The 22224-nt window shown below is 42.2% G+C and overlaps 1 protein-coding gene across 1 annotated transcript in view; it reads right to left on the bottom strand.

Annotated features, from left to right (window-relative positions):
* Nucleotides 1-13968, bottom strand: part of PLA2G7 (phospholipase A2 group VII) — a 42940-nt gene extending 28972 nt beyond the window's left edge. Inside the window, 1 exon segment of the mRNA XM_036870586.1 lies at nucleotides 13757-13968. The gene's annotated coding sequence lies outside the window, so the exon portion shown is untranslated.
* Between the last annotated feature and the right edge of the window lie 8256 nt (nucleotides 13969-22224).

The following is a 22224-nucleotide window of genomic DNA, read 5'->3' as shown; positions in this document are numbered from 1 at the left end:
TGGAATTAAGGTTGCTAAATAGTTGACTTTAAAATAGGGAGGTTATCCTGGATTATCCAGGTGGGCCCAGTGTCATCACAAGGGTCCTTAAAAGTGGGAGAGGTTGGCAGAAAAGAAGGTCAGGGTGATGAAATGTGAAAATTCAACCCATCATCGCTGGCTTTGAAGATGCAGGAAGGTCCAAGGAATATGGGAGACCTCTAAAATCTGGAAAAGGTAAGGAGACAGATTCTCCCTGGAGCCTCCAGAAAGGAATACAGCCCTAAACACATTAATCTTGGCCCGGTGAGGCCATGTTAGACTTCTGACCTACAGAATTGTCAGATAATAAATGTGTGTTGCTTTAAGCTAATACATTTGTGATAAATTGTTGCAGCAGCAATGGAAAACTAATGCAGAGCATATAAAGTTACAGAAAGGGAACAGAGAGCAAATAAGCCAATTTACTTTCAACTAAAGTCAAAGAAGGTGGCTTATGTATCTCAAAATGGACCCAATACCAAACAGTAATTGAGGAAGAAGATAAAATCTTCTGCTTCAGATATTTTACAGTAGCATGAAGCAGGAGATTGTCAATCTTCCATCCATGATTTCTAAGCAATTTATTACTATTTTTTTACTTGCAGTATCCTTTGTTGTTATTTTACATTGATGTTGCATAGTCGTTTAAAAATTCAAAAATTACAGAAACATGTAATTTTGACAGTTCAAATGTCTGTTACTTTATATCCATTCCCTCCCCTGCTCAGGAAGTATTAAAAACTCCTGTTTATAATTAGATGTGACCTCATACATTTTTCTATAAGCAATGTTTTTAAGCAATTATATCATTGTTTGATAAAGAAAAAATATTTACTTCATTCTGAAACAGGCTAAAGGCAGCTAGAACATTATCTTACAGCAGTAAATCTTAACTAGGGCAAATTTGTTCCCCAGATGACATTTGGGAATGTCTGGAGGCATTTTTGGTTGTCACAACTTGGAGGCTACTGCTACTGGCATCTGGTGGGCAGAGGCCAGGAATGCCACTAAACATCCTCCAATGCATAGGACAGACCCACAACACAGACATATATGGCTCAAAATATAAATAATGCCAAGATTGAGAAACCCTGGTATAAAGGGATGCAGGTGAAACCATATTTTTGTTTAATAATAAAGAAATATTTATTCCATTCTGAAACAGCCTATAGGGAGGCAGATGCCTGGTCAATACAAGGAAGAGCTTTTAAAATAATCAGGCCATTTAGGATGTATACCTCACAATGCAGAGAGACTTCTCTGTCATGAGAAGGATTCTAGCAAGGCTAACAAGTCCCATGCCAGGGATGCTGAAAAAGGTAGGGGTGCATAGTTGGGGTTGGACTCAGAGGTTCCACCTTTAGTGAAGATATATGATTCCATTTAAAAGCATCGGCAAAAATTTCCTACTTCATACTTGCTAATATTGAGACTAGGAAAGAGAAAAGATAATACCTACTGTATTAATATTATTTTCTTTCTACCATACTAGCTAATGGAATCAAAACTTAATATGGACATTATCCCAAACACGTAACACGCAAGTGACTTCTGCAAAAAAATCTAAAGCCTCTTATCTTGGGCACAGTTGATACAACTCGTGGGTAATCGTTTCACGACCTAAGAAAAGAGATATGGCCAAAAAAACAAAAGAAGAAGCAGTTCCCTGTTGTGGAAGCAATTTAATTTTAGAAGTATTTATAAATACAAGTACTTAACGGCTCCAAGTAAAATAAAATTACTTGACTCTACTCACATTTTGGACACGGGAACACATTTGCCTCCAGTTTGCAAATGTCTAGATGTTTGGCGCCCTATACGGCTGGCTTTCAAGTCACAAATGGGAAGTTATCTAAGCTCCCTGGGCAGTTTGCTGCCATACTGGAAGCATTCTGGTACATTCCACGCCAGTTAAACCACATCTTATGGAACTGGTGGGGCTTTAAGGACTTTGACAAATGAAAGTTTATTCAAAGAGACAATAACCCAACAGTAACCAGGCTGATGAGGGAACAAGGCAACAAGTCACATGAGGAGTTGTTAAAGGAACCAGGGATGTTTACTCTGGGGAAAACCCGGATGGCAACGTGACAGCTCCAGTTCTATGGAAAAGGGACGTGTTCTTTTTTTTTTTTTTTTTTTTAAACATCTTTATTGAAGTATAATTGCCTTACAATGGTGTGTTAGCTTCTGCTTTATAACAAAGTGAATCAGTTATACATATACAATATGTTCCCATTTCTCTTCCCTCTTGCATCTCCCTCCCTCCCACCCTCCCCATCCCACCCCTCTAGGTGGTCACAAAGCACCGAGCTGATCTTCCTGTGCTATGCAGCTGCTTCCCACTAGCTATCTATTTTACATTTGGTAGTGTATATATGTCCATGACACTCTCTTACCCTGTCACATCTCACCCCACCCCCTCCCCATATCCTCAAGTCCATTCTCTAGTAGGTCTGTGTCTTTATTCCCGTCTTGCCACTAGGTTCTTCATGGCCTTTTTTTTTTTTTTCCTTAGATTCCGTATATATGTGTTAGCATACTGTATTTGTTTTTCTCTTTCTGACTTACTTCACTCTGTATGACAGACAGGGACGTGTTCTATATGCACCCAGACTGCAGAACTCTGTTAGCTGGAGCTTTTCGACAAGTACCATATTCTCTCTATCAGAGGAGCAGTTTAAATGCAGGTCTGGGGAACACCATCAAGGATATTGGAAAAGGAATTCCTGTGGATTGGAATGTGGATTAGACAGGCCGGACTAGATAACCCTAAACCTGAGGTTCAAGATCATAAGTCTATAAGGTTCCCAGCCAGGTAACTGAAATGAGCTCAACAGGACATGTGTGATAGAAAAAGCAGTGGTAGGGCTGTGCAGATGGGGTCATCTGAAAGGGCCCGCCTCTACTCCAGTTAATTACTGCCATGTTGGAATGAGAGTTCCACGTTACCAGGTCCAGTAAAGCTGGAAAACCATATTTGTGTGTAAAACCGGCTGATTTTTAAAGAGCGCCTAATTCAATATTTCAAAGCACTATATAAGTCAAACAGAATAGATTTGTGGCCTCCAGGAGAAACTGTAGCCTCTCTCTTAAAGATGCCCTAACCACCCCCAACCCTAAGGGCCTATGATGGTAAATATGGCAGGAGAGAAAATGTACAGATTCTAGAATTACGGTCACATTTTGTCTGCAATTCGAATCACCAGCCTGGCCACTTCAAGCTGAAATTCAGACGCACCGACCAACAAATAATTAATGGAGTCTGACAAGGGAAGGTAACCGGGCGACCATTAAGTCACTAAGAACTGCATCTTCCACTGCACACGATGTAAATGAGGAAAGGGCTTCTATTTTCTTCTAAACAGAGGCGTCTCCTTCTAGTAAGTTGCATGTCAAAATGAGGCAGGAAGGAGAAACAGGGTTGCCTCACTGTGGCAGGTATCTGTCTGGCCCACTGAGAAGGTCAGTCCTACCCCAGTGGGTAAACAACTTCAAAACTCTTGCCTGCCCTCCTGAAATTGAGTCAGAGATCAACTAGGGAAAGTTCAAGAGTTTCCTCAGAGAAAGGATGCTTCGCTAAGGGAAAAAATCCTATTCAACTCTGGTTCCCAGCCCCCTCCAGAAATTCTGCTGCCACATATAGATTTCCAATTATCAACATCTTTGCACACACAGATATCTGTACCCAGCCATAGCCAGGACAAAGGCAAATCTGCTAACTTAAAAAAAATAGTTCCAGTTTCCAGCTTCTATTTTGAATTTTATCTGATCACATTCAAGTTTTAAAAGTAAGCTGGCTATACAATACAGTATTATTAACTATAATCACTATGCTGTACATAATATCCCCAGAGCTTATTTATTTTATAACTGGAAGTTTGTGCCTTTTAATCACCCATCGCTCATTTCTGAATCTTACTTAATGGTGAATATCAAAGTTTAATGAACTACTTTTTATTCCACATTAAAATTTTTGATGGAAGAGGAAAAGAAAAGTAAGCCTGCTATTACGTTAGCATTAATTTCCCTGCGTTCTACAATGGTGTGTTTTATTAGTAACTCTTGGTTAAGGTTTTCCAATGCTCTGAGCAGAGCAAAATATTTTTTTATGTATAATAAACTATATTTATTGAAAAGAATAAAGAAAAAGACATTGAGATTATTATAAAATTTTTGCAAATGAAGCACGGGGAATTCAAAGTAGCATCATATTAGCAAATTAGAATAGTAAAATCTTGCATACTTTAAAGAGCATAGTCATTAGATTATTTCTTTTTACAAGATGAGTGGGGCAGATGTAGCAATGTCATCTCATTATGGAGATGGGAAATTTGAGAGAGAAACATTGACTTCCCATTCTGCCCAGAAACACAGCTTCTGCCCACCTACTGCTCCCACCCTCCGCCATGTCCCCATAATAAATAACCCTGGTGCTGAGTTCCTCACCTCTCCTCTTCTCGCCCTATAATCCATCCCCGACAGGGCACCCGGAGGAACCCCTGAGAAAAATGTAAATCTATCAAGTCACGCCTCTGCTCTAGGCTATCCACTGCTTTTGAAACAGATGTCCAGACTGTTTACCTCAGCCTCCAAATCTCTACATGACCTGGACCCCCGTCCCTCAACCTCACGCCTCTGACCCCCTCTCCCTCACCTGCTCCAGACACACTTCCCTCCAGTTGTGCCTGGAACACGTCAAGCTTGTTCCCAGCACTGTGTGCCTGTGGTTCCCTTCACCAGAGCTGCCTGCCCATCTTCTGGGGGCTCATCCCAAAGCCATCTCTCAGAAAAGTCTCTCCTCAAAACCCAATCCAAGAGGCCGGGCTCCTCCCAACTGCCCATCACACACACACACACACACACACACACACACACACTCCACAATACTCTATCACAGCACTCTGTTTCCTTTTCTTCAAGACATCTAGTCCTTTCTGAATTGACCTTGCTCATCCCTCAGTTTTATATAGAATGTGAACTCCATGACAACAGAGAGTGCATCTGCCCTAATCACTGTGCTAGACTCAGTGCCTGGCACATTGTAGGTGCTCAATAAAGATTTCTTGAAGTCAAGGAAGGAATGAACGAAGCTTGTACTTGGAATCAACTAGCTCACTTAATTCAATTGGTACCTATTTGTATAGTAGATTTTTTCTTTCTCTTCAACAGCTACATTTATTTTTTTAAACTACAAGCCTATATATATTAGACTGTGTCTATCAGTGTGTTGTGAGTCACTCCTGTAATGTGGAGCAAAGTGACAAGGCACAGAACAGGTGCCTGGCTTCATAGAGAAAGGCAGTAAGAACCCACGGCCCATCCCTTCAAACTACAAAGCTTCCTCAAAATTCTGGAAATTCTGGAATAGCATGATTTTAGAGCTAAATGTTCCCCTTCAGTTTCTCTTCACTCGTTACTTTCTCTTCAATGCTTCACTTTTATGGAAATTTCTCAATGTCTCAAGAAGTCCGTCAAGCCGATTATCAAAGGGTCTTGAAAAAAATTCAGGCTTAAGATGAGCCAAGGTGTAAATAACCTCAGGATCATCTTCCTTTCCAGGAAATATCCAGATTCCTAACTCCAGCTGACATTCCCAGGCTCATTCCAGTTGCCCAGGCACCGAGCTAGCGCTTTCCTTGATGCTCTATTCTGAGAGCCTCAAAGAGGGTGGTAAATAGTGTGGGACCACAAACCTAACTGGGTGATGGAACACGTATTCCCCACAGTTGATGTGCGAAGGGCACAGACACACAGTGGAGGGGAAGTGAGGAACCAGGTGCCCAGGGTTCTGCTTGCAGGAAACTCCTCGGGGTGCTGGGCAAGCCCTTTGACACCTCAGTGTGGATTTCTCAACTGTAAATCACCTCCCCAGCCAGGGCAGCAGCTCCTGCACAAACGTCTGGGAAGGGGAGCCAACGTTCAGTGCCTACGTGTGACAAGTGGAAGTGAGGAAGGAGATAGATGGGCCCCAGGCTGAACAGCTGAAGTTTGTCCCCTGTGGAGAGATTCTCTAAGAGGAAAAGCAGAAGGAGCTAAGCCCTGCCCAGATAAGAGACCACATATTCTTCATTCTAGAGGTCAAGGAGACCTTCCCGACTATACATGCACAGAAAGTCTCCTTGGAGGTCAAAAAGGGAGCAGTGTCAACCTACCCATAGGCCTCTTCACTAGAATCCATCTTGGCTAAAAGATGCCCATGCGCACATGGGAGGGCCCTGAGATAACCCAAATACGGACTCAGAACCAGGCAAAGCAAGATGATTGGCCAAGGGAAACCCAGAAGAAATGCCCCATATGAGTAGATTCAAGCTACCATGAGGGCGCAACTCTGTCTCTGAGCCCGCCTGTGTGTGTATCCACACGTACTCTTTTTTCCTCCTAATACACACTTTGCTTGTTTCACTACTTTCCGTTTCTCTGTGGAAATTCATTTTCTGCAAAGCCACACAGGCCAGGGGCTTGTCACTGGCCACTGGTCTAGTGGCTAAGATTCAGAGCTCACTGCCCCCGCCTGACTTCAGTCTCTGGCGGGAAACGAAATCCTGCCTCAAGCTGCTGCAGGCCGAGGTTACCTGAGATCAGAAACAGCAGCTGGAGGAAGCCAAGTCTGCAGCTCTCTCACCAGCTTCGCCAGGGCTGCCAGAACACTGTCCCTGAGGAAATCAGCTGGTGCTGGCAGCTCACCTGTGCCTCCTGGTGGCCCGGAGGCCATTCCCGAGCCGCAGTCAGCAGGACTTCTGTGTGGGCGGGATTCTGAATGCTGCTATGGCTCAGACCGTGCAGAATGTTACACTGTCACTCACTCTGCCCATCACATGCCACATGTGCTTGGGGGAGCTGGTAACCTCACCTCATATTTAATCACAAAGAATAAGCAGTTGGGGATTGGTTCAAGATGGCGGAGTAGAAGGACATGTGCTCACTCCCTCTGGCGAGAGCACCGGAATCACAACTAACTGCTGAACAATCATCGACAGGAAGACACTGGAACTCACCAAAAAAGATACCCCACATCCAAAGACAAAGGAGAAGCCGCAATGAGACGGTACGAGGGGCGCAATCACAATAAAATCAAATCCCATAACCACTGGGTGGGTGACTCACAAACTGGAGAACAATTATACCACAGAAGCCCACCCACTGGAGTGAAGGTTCTGAGCCCCACGTCAGGCTCCCCAACCCGGGGGTCCGGCAACTAGAGGAGGAATTCCTAGAGAATCAGACTTTGAAGCCTAGTGGGAATTGATTGCAGGACTTCGAGACCCCACTCTTGGAGGGCACACACAAAGTGGTGTGCACATCGGGACCCAGGGGAAGGAGCAGTGACCGCATAGGAGATTGAACCAGACCTACCTGCTAGTGTTGGAGGGTCTCCTGCAGAGGAGGGGGGGGTGGCTCTGTTTCACTGTGGGGACAAGGACACTGGCAGTGGAGGTTCTGGGAAGTACTCCTTGGCGTGAGCCCTCCCAGAGTCCGCCATTAGCCCCACCAAAGAGCTGGGTAGGCTCCAGTGCTGGGTGGCCTCAGGCCAAACAACCAACAGGGAGGGAACCCAGCCCCACCCATCAGCAGACAAGCAGATTAAAGTTTTACTGAGCTCTGCCCACCAGAGCAACACACAGCTCTACCCACCACCAGTCCCTCCCATCAGGAAGCTTTCACAAGCCTCTTAGATAGCCTCATCCACCAGAGGGCAGACAGCAGAAGCAAGAGCAACTACAATCCTGCAGCCTGTGGGACGAAAACCACATTCACAGAAAGATAGACAAAATGAAAAGGCAGAGGACTATGTACCAGATGAAGGAACAAGATAAAACCCCAGAAAAACAACTAAATGAAGTGGAGATAGGCAACCTTCCAGAAAAAGAATTCAGAGTAATGATAGTGAAGATGATCCAGGACCTCAGAAAAAGAATGGAGGCAAAGATCGAGAAGATGCAAGAAATGTTTAACAAAGACCTAGAAGAATTAAAGTACAAACACCTAGAAGAATTACAGAACAAACAATACAGTAACTGAAATGAGAAATACACTACAAGGAATCAATCACAGAATAACTGAGGCAGAAGAATGGGTAAGTGACCTGGAAGACAGAATGGTGGAATTCACTGCTGTGGAACAGAATAAAGAAAAAGGAATGAAAAGAAATGAAGCCAGTATAAGAGACCTCTGGGACAACATTAAATGCACCAACATTTGCATGATAGGGGTCCCAGAAGGAGAAGAGAAAGAGAAAGGACCCAAGAAAATATTTGAAGAGATTATAGTCGAAAACTTCCCTAACATGGGAAAGAAAATAGCCACCCAAGTCCAGAAAGCACAGAGAGTCCCAGGCAAGATAAACCCAAGGAGAAACACGCCAAGACACATGGTAATTAAATTGACAAAAACTAAAGACAAAGAAAAATATTAAAAGCAACAGGGAAAAACGACAAATAACATACAAGGGAACTCCCATAAGGTTAACAGCTGATTTCTCAGCAGAAACTCTACAAGCCAGAACGGGGTGGCACGATATATTCAAAGTGATGAAAGGGAAGAACCTACAACCAAGATTACTCTACTGGGCAAGGATCTCATTCAGATTTGACAGAGAAATCAAAAGCTTTACAGACAAGCGAAAGCTACAAGAATTCAGCACCACCAAACAGCTCTACAACAAATGCTAACTTCTCTAAGTGGGAAACACAAGAGAAGAAAAGGACCTACAAAACCAAACCCAAAGCAATTAAGAAAATGGTAATAGGAACATACATATTGATAATTACCTTAAATGTGAATGGATTAAATGCTCCAACTGAAAGACATAGACTGGCTGAATGGATACAAAAACAAGACCCGTATATATGCTGTCTATAAGAGACCCACTTCAGACCTAGGGACACATACAGACTGAAAGTGAGGGGATGGAAAAAGAGATTCCATGCAAATGGAAATCAAAAGAAAGCTGGAGTAGCAATAGTCATATCAGATAAAATAGACTTTAAAATAAAGAATGTTATAAGAGACAAGGAAGGACACTACATAATGATCAATGACCAAGGGATCAATTCAAGAAGAAGATGTAACAATTATAAATATATATGCACCCAACATAGAAGCAACTCAATACATAAGGCAAATGCTAACAGCTATAAAAGAGGAAATCGACAGTAACAGAACAATAGTGGGGGAACTTAACACTTCACTTACACCACTGGACAGATCATCCAGACAGAAAATTAATAAGGAAACACAAGCTTTAAATGACACAATAGACCAGATAGATTTAGTTGATATTTATAGGGCATTCCATCCGAAAACAGCAGATTGCACTTTCTTCTCAAGTGCACATGGAACATTCTCCAGGATAGATCACATCTTGGGTCACAAATCAAGCCTCGGTAAATTTGAGAAAATTGAAATCATATCCAGCATCTTTTCCAACCACAACGTTATGAGATTAGAAATAAATTACAGGGAAAAAAACCGTAAAAAACAAACACATGGAGGCTAAACAATACGTTCCTAAATAACTAAGAGATCACTGAAGAAATCAAAGAGGAAATCAAAAAATACCTAGAGACAAATGACAATGAAAACACGATGATCCAAAACCTATGGGATGTAGCAAAACCAGTTCTAAGAGGGAAGTTTATAGCAATACAAGCCTACCTCAAGAAACAAGAAAAATCTCAGATGAACAATCTACCTTACCACCTAAAGGTTCTTTGAGAAGATAAACAAAATTTATAAACCTTTAGTCAGACTCATCAAGAAAAAGAGGGAGAGGACTCAAATCAATAAAATTAGAAATGAAAAAGGACACCAAAGAAATACAAAGCATCATAAGAGACTACTACAAGCACCTCTATGCCAATAAAATGGACAACCTGGAAGAAATGGACAAATTCTTACAAAGGTATAACCTTCCAAGACTGAACCAGGAAGAAATAGAAAATATGAACAGACCAATCACAAGTGATGAAATTGAAACTGTGATTAAAAACCTTCCAACAAACAAAAGTCCAGGACCAGAGGGCTTCACAGGTGAATTCTATAAAACATTTAGAGAAGAGCTCACACCCATCGTTCTCAAACTCTTCCAAAAAATTGCAGAGGAAGGAACACTCCCAAACTCATTGTACAAGGCCACCATCACCCTGACACCCAAACCAGACAAAGATACTACAAAAAAAGAAAATTACAGACCAATACCACTGATGAATATACATGCAAAAATCCTCAACAAAATACTAGCAAACAGAATCCAACAACACATTAAAAGGATCATACACCATGATCAAGTGGGATTTATCCCTAGGATGCAAGGATTCTTCAATATATGCAAATCAATCAATGTGATACACCATATTAACAAGCTGAAGAAAAACATACGATCATCTCAATAGATGCAGAAAAAGCTTTTGACAAAATTCAACACCTATTTATGATAAAAACTCTCCAGAAAGTGGGCACAAAGGGAAACTACCTCAACATAATAAAGACCATATAGGACAAACCCACAGCAAACATCATTCTCAATGGTGAAAAACTGAAAGCATTTCCTCTAAGATCAGGAATAAGACAAGGATGTCCACTCTTGCCACTATTATTCAACATAGTTTTGAAAGTCCTAGCCACAGCAATCAGAGAGGAAAAAGAAATAAAAGGAACACAAATTGGAAAAGAACAAGTAAAACTGTCACTGTTTGCAGATGACATGATACTAAACATAGAGAATCCTAAAGATGACACCAGAAAACTACTAGAGCTAATCAATGAATTTGGTAAAGTTGCAGGATACAAAATTAATGTGCAGAAATCTCTTGCATTCCTATACAGTAACAATGAAAGATCAGAAAGAGAAATTAAGGAAACAATCCCGTTCACCATTGCAACAAAAAGAATAAAATACCTAGGAATAAACCTACCTAAGGAGGTAAAAGACCTGTACTCAGAAAACTATAAGACACTGATGAAAGAAATCAAAGATGACACAAACAGATGGAGAGATATATGATGTTCTTGGATTGGAAGAATCAGTCTTGTGAAAATGACTATACTACCCAAAGCAATCTACAGATTCAATGCAATCCCTATCAAATTACCAATGGCATTTTTTACAGAACTAGAAATATCTGCAAACGAATCAACGGACAAAGGGTTAATCTCCAAAATATATAAACAGCTCATGCAGCTCAATATTAAAAAACAAACAACTCAATCAAAAAATGGGCAGAAGACCTAAATAGACATTTCTCCAAAGAAGACATACAGATGGCCAAGAGACACATGAAAAGCTGCTCAACATCACTATTAGAGAAATGCAAATCAAAACTACAATGAGGTATCACCTCACAGCAGTTAGAATGGGCATCATCAGAAAATCTACAAACAACAGATGCTGGAGAGGGTGTAGAGAAAAGGGAACCCTCTTGCACTGTTGGTGGGAATGTAAATTGATACAGTCACTATGGAGAACAGTATGGAGGTGACTTAAAAAACTAAAAATAGAATTACCATATGACCCAGCAATCCCACTACTGGGCATATACACAGAGAAAACCATAATTCAAAAAGACACATGAACCCCAATATTCATTGCAGCACTATTTACAATAGCCAGGTCATGGAAGCAACCTAAATGCCCATTGACAGATGAATGGACAAAGAAGATGTGGTACATGTATATACAATGGTATATTACTCAGCCATAAAAAGGAATGAAATTGGGTCATTTGTAGAGACACGGATAGACCTAGAGACTGTCATACAGAGTGAAGTAAGTCAGAAAGAGAAAAACAAATATCGTATATTAACGCATATATGTGGAATCTAGAAAAATGGTACAGATGAACTGGTTTGCAAGGCAGCAATAGAGACAGAGATGTAGAGAATAAATGTATGGACACCAAGGGGGGAAAGTGGGGGGGTGGTGGTGGGATGAATTGGGAGATTGGGATTGACATATATACATTAATATGTATAACATGGATAACTAATAAGAACCTGCTGTATAAAAAATAGATAAATTAAATTAAATTAAAAAAAAAAGAGAAGGCCATCCCCTTCCCCTTCCTATGGACCAGGCCAATACTTAATGCTAGGATCCCTTAGTTCAGTGTTAGCCCAAGATTAGGTCCCAGGGCTTTGTAACTGTCAACACTTTGAAGGGATGCATTTCCCGGCTCCTACTCATAAACCAACCTCCTGGCTCAGCATTCTTATTGGGGTCAAAGGTAATTTGTGCAAGACTGATTTGTTAACACAAATCCCTCTCGAACCTGAACAACTAAGTCCTTCAAGGGCTCCCAGCTCCCTTTTATGAGCCCACACACCTCTCCCTCCTCCTTCCTCTCATTTCCACAGACACCCCAGAAACAAGAGGTCTGAATGAAAGCCTGACCTCTTCGTTTTTAGAGCTAGAAAGGTCTATGAGAGGCTGCAGGTGATGATGGGGAAGAGAATGTTCTCTGCTTTCTGGTTCTGTCTGGCTTTTTAAAAACAAGCCTTGGGGGCTTCCCTGGTGGCGCAGTGGTTGAGAATCTGCCTGCCAATGCAGGGGACACGGGTTCCAGCCCTGGTCTGGGAAGATCCCACATGCCGCAGAGCAACTAGGCCCGTGAGCCACGGTTACTGAGCCTGTGCGTCTGGAGCCTGTGCTCCGCAACAAGAGAGGCCGCGATAGTGAGAGGCCCGCGCACCGCGATGAAGAGTGGCCCCCGCTTGCCGCAACTAGAGAAAGCCCTCGCATAGAAACGAAGACCCAACACAGCCATAAATAAATTAACTAATTAATTAAAATTGTATAACTTAAAAAAAAAAAAACAACAAAACAGGCCTTGGGCTTCCCTGTTCTCTGCTTTCTGGTTCTGTTTGGCTTTTTAAAAACAAGCCTTGGGCTTCCCTGGTGGCGCAGTGGTTGAGAATCTGCCTGCCAATGCAGGGGACACGGGTTCGAGCCCTGGTCTGGGAAGATCCCACATGCCGCGGAGCAACTAGGCCCGTGAGCCACAACTACTGAGCCTGCGCGTCTGCAGCCTGTGCTCCGCAACAAGAGAGGCCGCGATAGTGAGAGGCCCGCGCACCGCGATGAAGAGTGGCCCCCACTTGCCGCAACTAGAGAAAGCCGTCGCACAGAAACGAAGACCCAACACAGCCAAAAATAAATAAATAGATTAATTAATTTAAAAACAAAAACAAAAAAACCAAGCCTCCCCCAGACTCAGGGTAGCGCAGCCGAGATCTTATCTGGGCTGCAGCCTGGAGCTCTGGGACATGCGGAGTAAGTGAGCGGAGCAGAGAGGGACGGCTTTGTCATTCAGATCATACAGCAGCTTCTTGGAACTGGGCTCCGGAAGGAGCAACCCTCGTGTGTGTGGTGTGTGTGGTTGTGTGTGTGTGTGTGTGTGTGTGTAGACCCACAGATAAGAAAACTCCCTGTGCTCCGGGTTCCCCTGTCAGGATTCCCTCTCAGCAGCCAATTCTTAGGGGTTGCTCCCCGGGGAAAAGGTTTGGGAGAACTGGGTTCGAATTCCATCACCCTCCCCGCAAAGATCCCAGAATTGTTCGGAGGGCGGCAGGGAAGGCGAGCCCAGCTCCGGCTTGGAGGTGGGTGCGGGCGGGTTCCCAGCCCTCCAGCCCTCCAGCCTCCCCCATCCTCCCATCCCCATCCTCTCAGCCCGCAATCTCCCAGCCCCCCAGCCGGCGGCAGCCCCCGGCTCCCACCCGCCCCGGGGTCCCTCCTCACCCGGGCGCCGCCGGGAACCGGGACCGGGCGCGCCGACCCCGTCTGCTGCTTGCTCGCTGCCGGTACCGCGGGCTCTGTTGCCCGCTGTCCCCGGGTCACCGTGGCCGCGGGGCGGCAGGCGAGGGGCTGCGCGCTGGCTTCGCGCTCCTTCTGCCCCGCGGGGTCTGGTCGCCCCGACTCTGACCTCCCCCGGCGCCGCAGGAGGAGGGACGGGGAGGAGCTGGGGCCGCCGTCCTCCCACCAGCAGAGGCGCTGGGACGCGGGCGAGCTCGGCGCACACAGCACCCTCCCAGGGCCGGGGGTCTGCAATCGGGACCCGCGGGTTAACTTAACCCCCTTCCCCCCGCGGGACCGACCCACGCGTGCAGAGAGCGGGTGCTGCGCCCCCAGTTCCTGTTCTCAGACTCGATTCCGATCAGATCTTTCCCAGTTCCATTCACCCCCCATCGCGCCGACCTTGCTCGTTTCACTAAATTCCCGGTTACTTTGTTTCCATCTGCAATCCGCAATGCACTGCGCAGTCCGCTTTCCGGTTTATGGTACATTGGAACTAGAAATTATGCGGACGATACTCCGGCTTGGAAGGCCTGCCACTGAGTTAGTTTCATTTCTCCGTGGAAATACAGTGAAGGGCAATCAGGAAGAGCTTTTATGACTTGGGGGGGAAATGGTGTAAAAAGGGGCCATCTCATAGCTCAGCTTAAACCCAGTTCTTTGAGGTTTAGCTGAAATTCCTTCCTTCATTTTCCAATGCTTTCTCCTCAATCCAACTTTCTAATTTTAAAATATTCATTTAAAGCTTCAGTTAGAGACTCAGAGAAAGTAGTTTGACATTCATGGGTGGAGTTAATGTTTTATGTTTTTAGCTAGTGATTTTGGGCTTTTTGGCAAGGTTGACAGGATTGTAGATGAAATTTATTTTATTTTTATTTGGAGGACTCCAGATTAAGAAGGCATGGATTAGAGCTCCTTTCTCACACTTATTAGTGATGTCACTTTGGGCAAGTTCTTTATCCTCTCTGCTTCTCAGCTTCCTCAAAGGTAAAATGGAAATAATCAAAGTACATTAGTCAGAGGCACCTTGTGAGAATGAAATGCAAATGTATGTGAAGTGCTTAGGACAGAGCATACACAGTGCTATCTAATAGTATTATCTTTAAAGAAGCAGTGACTTATTTAAACCTGACAATAGGTGAAAATTTAGACTATCTCAGCCTAATGACAATTTCCTGTACTTCCTGGGATAACCGCCTATGAGACAAATTGCCCCAGAATATTAATCTAAAAGGGTACATGATACCCTACGCAAGAGGTCTCTAAGGACTTCCTCCCTTTAACCTTAAGACAGGATGAAGATTCAGAAGACACAATCAGAAAATTCATCATCACACCTAAACAGGTGGTGGGCTTTGAAAGCAGGTCTTGAAGGCAAGTATGAAATATTTTCTCTCTTTCTTTCCATGCCAACTCTGTGCTTCCTCCCACTGTAATCAGATCACTCTCTCTGAGGATGTCAGACTGGTTGGCATTTAGCAGGTTAATGTCCTGAGAAGGTCCCCAGGGTAGGGTTGCCAGATTTAGCAAATGAAATACAGGACACCCAGTTAAATTTGAATTTCAGACAAACGACAAAAAGGTTTTAGTATAAGTAGGTTCCATACAATATTTGGAACCTACTTATACTCAAAATTATGTGTTGTTTATTTGAAATTCAAATTTAACTGGACTTCCTGTAATTTTTCTGGCAACCCTAGTCCAGTGAAATGAATAAAGAATGGGCCTCACATTCTGAAGGATGGCAAGTCAACATAGACATACAGATTATAAGGTGGATCTGATATGGGCTTTGTTTTTGTTTTGATGTGGTGAAAAAAATAAGGTACTTGTGTTTATAAATTGATTCTTTGTTGACCTGTTTCTTATCTCTTAATTCTTACTCCCATTTCCCATCAATATAGAAGTGCTTCTTTACTCTTTAACATGAAAAAAACTGATGACTCTGTCCTCAATCAAGATTTTGGAATAAATAGTAATAATGTGCTCAATAGTGTTTTCAAATAGTGTTTATTGAGGGCAAACTGTATGTTAGGTACCATTTCAAGGATGACTATCCCTGGAGGCTAAGGAAATCACACCATAGCAAGTGAGCCCTTGTAGGTAAATATAGGACAGTGGGGTTTCTGAGAAGTGAGTTATTAATTCTCCTTGGAAGGGGTGGAAGTGAAAGTCATTCTCACTGCACAGGATCCAAGGAAAAGAGGCTCCAAGCCAGATGAGGAGGGAAACCCCCGGGTGGCGGCCTGGAAACTAACCCAACCTGATTAAAGTAATGAAGCTGGAAGAAACAATGGGATTCTATAAAACTAAAAGTATGATTGGGAACTTGGAAACCCTCGAGGCCCTTAAAAGGTAACAGAGTGCAAAAGAAAAAATTAAAAGATTAAATTACTTAAATTTAAAATTAAAAACAATTAAAGTTAAAACTAGAAACTCCAAGAGGGAAAATGTCCAGGAAAGGCATGATGTAAGTGTGATATAATTTAAAATGGATTGATTTTGAGCTATTGGGTGGAGACGCCATTAAACCTGAAATCTAAAAATATACTTCTCTGAAAGGCCCAGAGAAGAAAGTATGATCCGAGTATTCCCCTAGACCATCGAAAACAACATTCACCTAGTCTTAATAGTGCAAACATGCTTATTGGTTTTCAACTCATAGAAACACCTTTTAAACAAGCCAAAGAAGAATGAACTATGATTATACAGGAGAATGTAAATACGACTGATTTTTAAAATGTAGAAGTACCTATAGGTAAGTAGGTAGAAGGAGGTAGAAGTGAGGCCTACTAGGGTGGAAAAAAGGTTGAGTTACTAAGGGTCTCATTTTGGAAAAAGTCGAGAGTCAAAAGAGATAATGTCCATAGTTAGTAGAACAAAAAGTAAAGGTCTGGATGCACAGTGAATTTGCAGAGGAGAGATGTAGTGGAGGGCCTGAGTAGAGAGATGTAACTCTATTAGGAGGGTTAGAGAAGAGAAAAGATAGGACCAGGATGGATGTGAGCTAAATGCTCACTCTCCTAGTAGAAATTAGATAGACAGTGCCTAGGATGATACACTAAGAAATAATAATATAGCATATTATTTTGGAAACATGGAGATCACCAGATATCTATAAAGGAAAATCATTAAGAGTGACTACCTTTGGGGAATTGGGCTGGGGTTGGGGTGAGTTGAGGTGGAGACTCTGGCTTCTCCCTTTTAGCACTTCAGTACCATTTAACTATTTGGGATATGGGCATGATTACATTGATTAAATATTTAAAAGTTTTGAATAGGAACTTGTGAAAAGGAAGCCTTCGCCAAGACAGAGGCTTTCAAGAATGAGTAGGAGTTCATCTAGAAGGAAGAGGGAGGCATCCCACAGAATGTGGGAGTGCATGAGCCAAGGCACCAGAGCCTAGAAGTGAAGGATACACCTTGGTGATGTCCAGTCCTCCACTGTGACAAGGGCATCAGGTATACAGATAGGAACCATGGCATTTTTGTTCCCCTGTGTCCAATACAGAGCCTGGCCCACAGTAGTTGCCCAATAGATGTTTTCTGAATGAATAAGAAATATTTTGGGGCAATGGGGAACCATCAAAGTTTTTAAGCAGAGCAGTAGCATTACTTATTTTTAGAAGATGGCTTTGAACTGAAAACAGATAAGTTGAGATTGGAGAAACCAAAAGCAGGGGATGAATTAGGAGACTATTAGGTGAAAGGTGATATAAAACAGGTCAGTGACAGTGGGGACTGAGATTGGAAGATCTACTCGAGAGATATGAACAAGGCAGAAGTGGCCATGAGGGATAAAGCAGAGGGATGAGTCCAAAATGGCCGTGAGATTTCTAGCTGGGGAAACCAGGTAGATGATGGAGCCATTGATTGACACAGGAACGTAGGGAAAAGGAACAGGTTGTAGAAGTGGGATCATAAACACAATTCTGTGTATATTGAGTCTGAAAGACCCGAGGATGATTTTTATAAATTGTGGGTCTTGAACCACTGATGGCTTATGAAATCTACTTGGTGAGTGGGTGCAAATATTTTTTAATGAAATGGAACATGACAACTTTTAAAGTGCATCACACGTGGTAAAATTTAGTGTTGTTGCATAGAATTTGATTTCCATAGCATATATATGTAACTGACATAAAACCTATTTTCTGCAGTATGTCAAAAAAATAGTTTGAGACCCTTTGCCCTTGGGTACCAAGTGGTGTGTGAAGTCAACTTATCCCTGCTCGAGAGAGCCACTGTGCACATTTTCCAGCTCTCTCTGCAGTGACTTCATGTGGGTGGCTTGAATTCAGCAAATATTACAAAATGTGATTTTTCTCCCCTCTAGTGAGCCAGCACACTGAGCGGTTAGTTATACAGGTCAGAAGCTCAATATAGAGACCTGGGCAGAAGTCATTTATTTAGAGATAAAAATACTGAGAGTGCATGGAATTGGTATGGAGAGTTTTTAGACAGGGTAGAGGTAGAAAAAATTCTAAAGAACAGTCGCATTCATGGAAGGTAAGAGGAAGAGGAGATCATGAATGAAATTGTGAGGTTGGTCAAAGTGAGGATAGAAAATGGGAGAGAGAAGCTTTACAGAAGTCAAGAGAGAAAGGAGTTTTAAAAATATGATCGACACTGTTGATTAAATAGAATTGACTAAAGCAAGGGCTGTGGGATTTCCCAATCAGGAAGGCATTGGTGACACCTAAGACCAGTTTGAGTATAATAGAGGGGTGAAGGCAGGGAGTCAGTAAGGAATAAAGGGTACAAAGACAATATGTGTCGACTACTTTTAAGACATTTTATGGAAAAGAAAAGACATATGGCTATAGTTTGAGTGAAAGAAAGCACGAGGAGAGTGAAAATCTGGGGAATGGCAATGAGAACTGCCTGAGGATGTGTGAAGCTTTCTGAGTCCCATGGTGACTGGAATCCACTCCTTAGTCATGGATTCAGTCTGTCTGGTGATGTGCTTTCCCTGGCCATGTTTGCCAGTCCAGGAACTAGACCACAGAGGGGGGCTATCTGGGGTTGGAAACTAGGAGAGCAGACTGGCCAGAGGCAGTGAAAAATGAGGGAATTGTCATTAATGGAAAAAGATAGAATTTTTAGATGGAAATCCAAACAAAACAAAGGAGAAAAATATAGAATATGAGGGTTCCGCCATAACCCCAACCTCATTAGGTAGTTATTTAACAACTTAGTACACGTCTTCCAGATACTTTTCCAGAGGTAAATGTGGTAATTAAGAGGGCTGAGTCAGACAGACCTGGGCTCGAATCCAGTTCTACCTTTACTGGCTCTAAGGCCCTGGGCAATTTACACAGACTTTAAACCCCTCAGTTTCCTAATCTGTGAAACAGAAATAATAATATCATCTATATCACAAGGGCTCAGTGAGTATTAAAAGAGATAATGCATGTAAATTGCTTAGAACAGTATTTGGCAAGCAGAACGAGCCCCTGATATATAGATATGTACCTATATATCTATACATCAATACACACATATGTATATATACACATACACCTATGGGAAAGAGATTTCATGTCCATATTACTATACTACACACATATATATACTCACACAGCTATGGGAAAGAGACTTCATATCTATATGACTATACATATACGACACATGAATAACCAGGAAGAACTGAAAAATATTGGTGATTTGAGTGGGATAGAAGAAACTACCCTGAAGCAGCGTGATAGAAGTGGGGTGGTAGAAGGTCATGATCGAGAATGGAATCTGAAACACAAGACCTCAGAGGTGAAGCACTTCCAGAGGACGGCAGGTCCCAGATGGCCATGCCTCTAAGTTTCAAAAGTGGAGAACGGATGAAGAATCTTTTATTCAGTATTTTAGCCAATTCCAAAAGTCAACATCCAATGCCAGGCTTAGGCTTCATTCCTCCTTGGCAGGTCTTAATGCCTTCTGTAGACTTGGTTTACTTATGGACTCTTGGAACTGTGGATGTCACAACCGGCTTTTGTATTCATTCAGTAATTGGACTCTAAGATCTGGCTTGCCAAACCGGTCTCCAGGACATTTTTCCTTGCCTGAGTCATTGATAACACCACTACTAACCCCAATCAAGATGTAGGAGGCTTTGTGCTAAGTCCAAGGCACCTGGTGGCACTGTGATTCACAGCTACCTGGCTCCTTTATTCTGTTGCCAAGTTATTTGATTCTACACTCACAGTGGCATCCATTTTCTCCTTCCCATTCCTACTGTTACCACAGCTAATCAAGGTCCTTAAAAGCTCTACCCTTGACAATTACAAAATGTTTCTTTTGTTTGTGTGAGTTATAAGTGCTCATTCAACTAATCTAAATTCAAAGTATGTTCTTTTAAGCTTTTCCCCATATAAACAAGTGCATACATATAAACTAAATTATTGCTCATTTTTGAACTTTATTTATTTATTTTTTATTCAGCAGGTTCTTATTAGTCATCAGTTTTATGCACATCAGTGTATACATGTCAATCCCAATCTCCCAATTCATCACACCCCCACCCCCACCCCCCCCTGCTTTCCCCCCTTGGTGTCCATACGTATGTTCTCTACATCTGTGTCTCAATTTCTGCCCTGCAAACTGGTTCATCTGTACCATTTTTCTAGGTTCCACATACATGCATTAATATACAATATTTGTTTTTCTCTTTCTGACTTACTTCACTCTGTATGACAGTCTCTAGATCCTTCCACGTCTCAACAAATGACCCAATATCGTTCCTTTTTATGGCTGAGTAATATTCCATTGTATGTATGTACCACATCTTCTTTATCCAGTCGTCTGTTGATGGGCAGTTAGGTTGCTTCAATAACCTGGCTATTGTAAATAGTGCTGCAGTGAACACTGGGGTGCATGTGTCTTTCAGAATTATGGTTTTCTCTGGGTATATGCCCAGTAGTGGGATTGCTGGATCATATGGTAATTCTATTTTTAGTTTTTTAAGGAACCTCCATACTGTCCTCCATAGTGGCTGTATCAATTTACATTCCCACCAACAGTGCAAGAGGGTTCCCTTTTCTCCACACCTTCTCCAACATTTGTTGTTTGTAGATTTTCTGATGATGCCCATTCTACTGGTGTGAGGTGATACCTCATAGTAGTTTTGATTTGCATTTCTCTAATAATTAGTGAGGTGGAGCAGCTTTTCATGTGCCTCTTGGTCATCTGTATGTCTTCTTTGGAGAAATGTCTATTTAAGTCTTCTGCCCATTTTTGGATTGAGTTGTTTGTTTTTTTAATATTGAGCTGCATGGGCTGTTTATATATTTTGGAGATTAAGCCTTTGTCCATTGATTCATTAACAAATATTTTCTCCCATTGTGAGGGTTGTCTTTTCGTCTTGTTTATGGTTTCCTTTCCTGTGCAAAAGCTTTGAAGTTTCATTAGGTCCCATTTGTTTATTTTTGTTTTTATTTCCATTACTCTAGGAGGTGGATCAAAAAAGATCTTGCTGTGATTTATGTCAAAGAGTGTTCTTCCTATGTTTTCCTCTAAGAGTTTTATAGTGTCCACTCTTACATTTAGGTCTCTAATCCATTTTGAGTGTATTTTTGTGTATGGTGTTAGGGAGTGTTCTAATTTCATTCTTTTACATGTAGCTGTCCAGTTTTCCCAACACCACTTATTGAAGAGACTGTCTTTTCTCCATTGTATACCCTTGACTCCTTTGTCATAGATTAGTTGACCATAGGTGCGTGGGTTTATCTCTGGGCTTTCCATCTTGTTCCATTGATCTATATTTCTGTTTTTGTGCCTTACCATATTGTCTTGATTACTGTAGCTTTGTAGTATAGTCTGAAGTCAGGGAGTCTGATTTCTCCAGCTCCACTTTTTTCCCTCAAGACTGCTTTGGCTATTCGGGGTCTTTTGTGTCTCCATACAAATTTTAAGATTTTTTGTTCTAGTTCTGGAAAAAAAGCCATTGGTAGTTTGATAGGGATTGCATTGAATCTGTAGATTGCTTTGGGTAGTATAGTCATTTTCACAAGATTGATTCTCCCGGTCCAAGAACATGGTATATCTCTCCATCTGTTGGTATCATCTTTAATTTCTTTCATCAGTGTCTTATAGTTTTCTGCATACAGGTCTTTTGTCTCCCTAGGTAGGTTTATTCCTAGGTATTTTACTCTTTTTGGTGCAATGGTAAATGGGGGTGTTTCCTTAATTACTCTTTCAGATTTTTCATCATTAGTGTATAGGAATGCAAGAGATTTCTGTGCATTAATTTTGTATCCTGCAACTTTACCAAATTCATTGATTAGCTCTTGTAGTTTTCCGGTGGCCTCTTTAGGATTCTCTATGTATAGTATCATGTCATCTGAAAACTGTGACAGTTTTACTTGTTCTTTTCCAATTTGTGTTCCTTTTATTTCTTTTACTTCCCTGATTGCCGTGGCTAG

Source organism: Balaenoptera musculus, chromosome 11 (assembly GCF_009873245.2).
Source record: "Balaenoptera musculus isolate JJ_BM4_2016_0621 chromosome 11, mBalMus1.pri.v3, whole genome shotgun sequence".
NCBI classification, from domain to species: Eukaryota; Metazoa; Chordata; class Mammalia; order Artiodactyla; family Balaenopteridae; genus Balaenoptera; species Balaenoptera musculus.
Note: the sequence above shows the minus strand (reverse complement) of the source record. Positions and strands in the feature narration are given on the sequence as shown.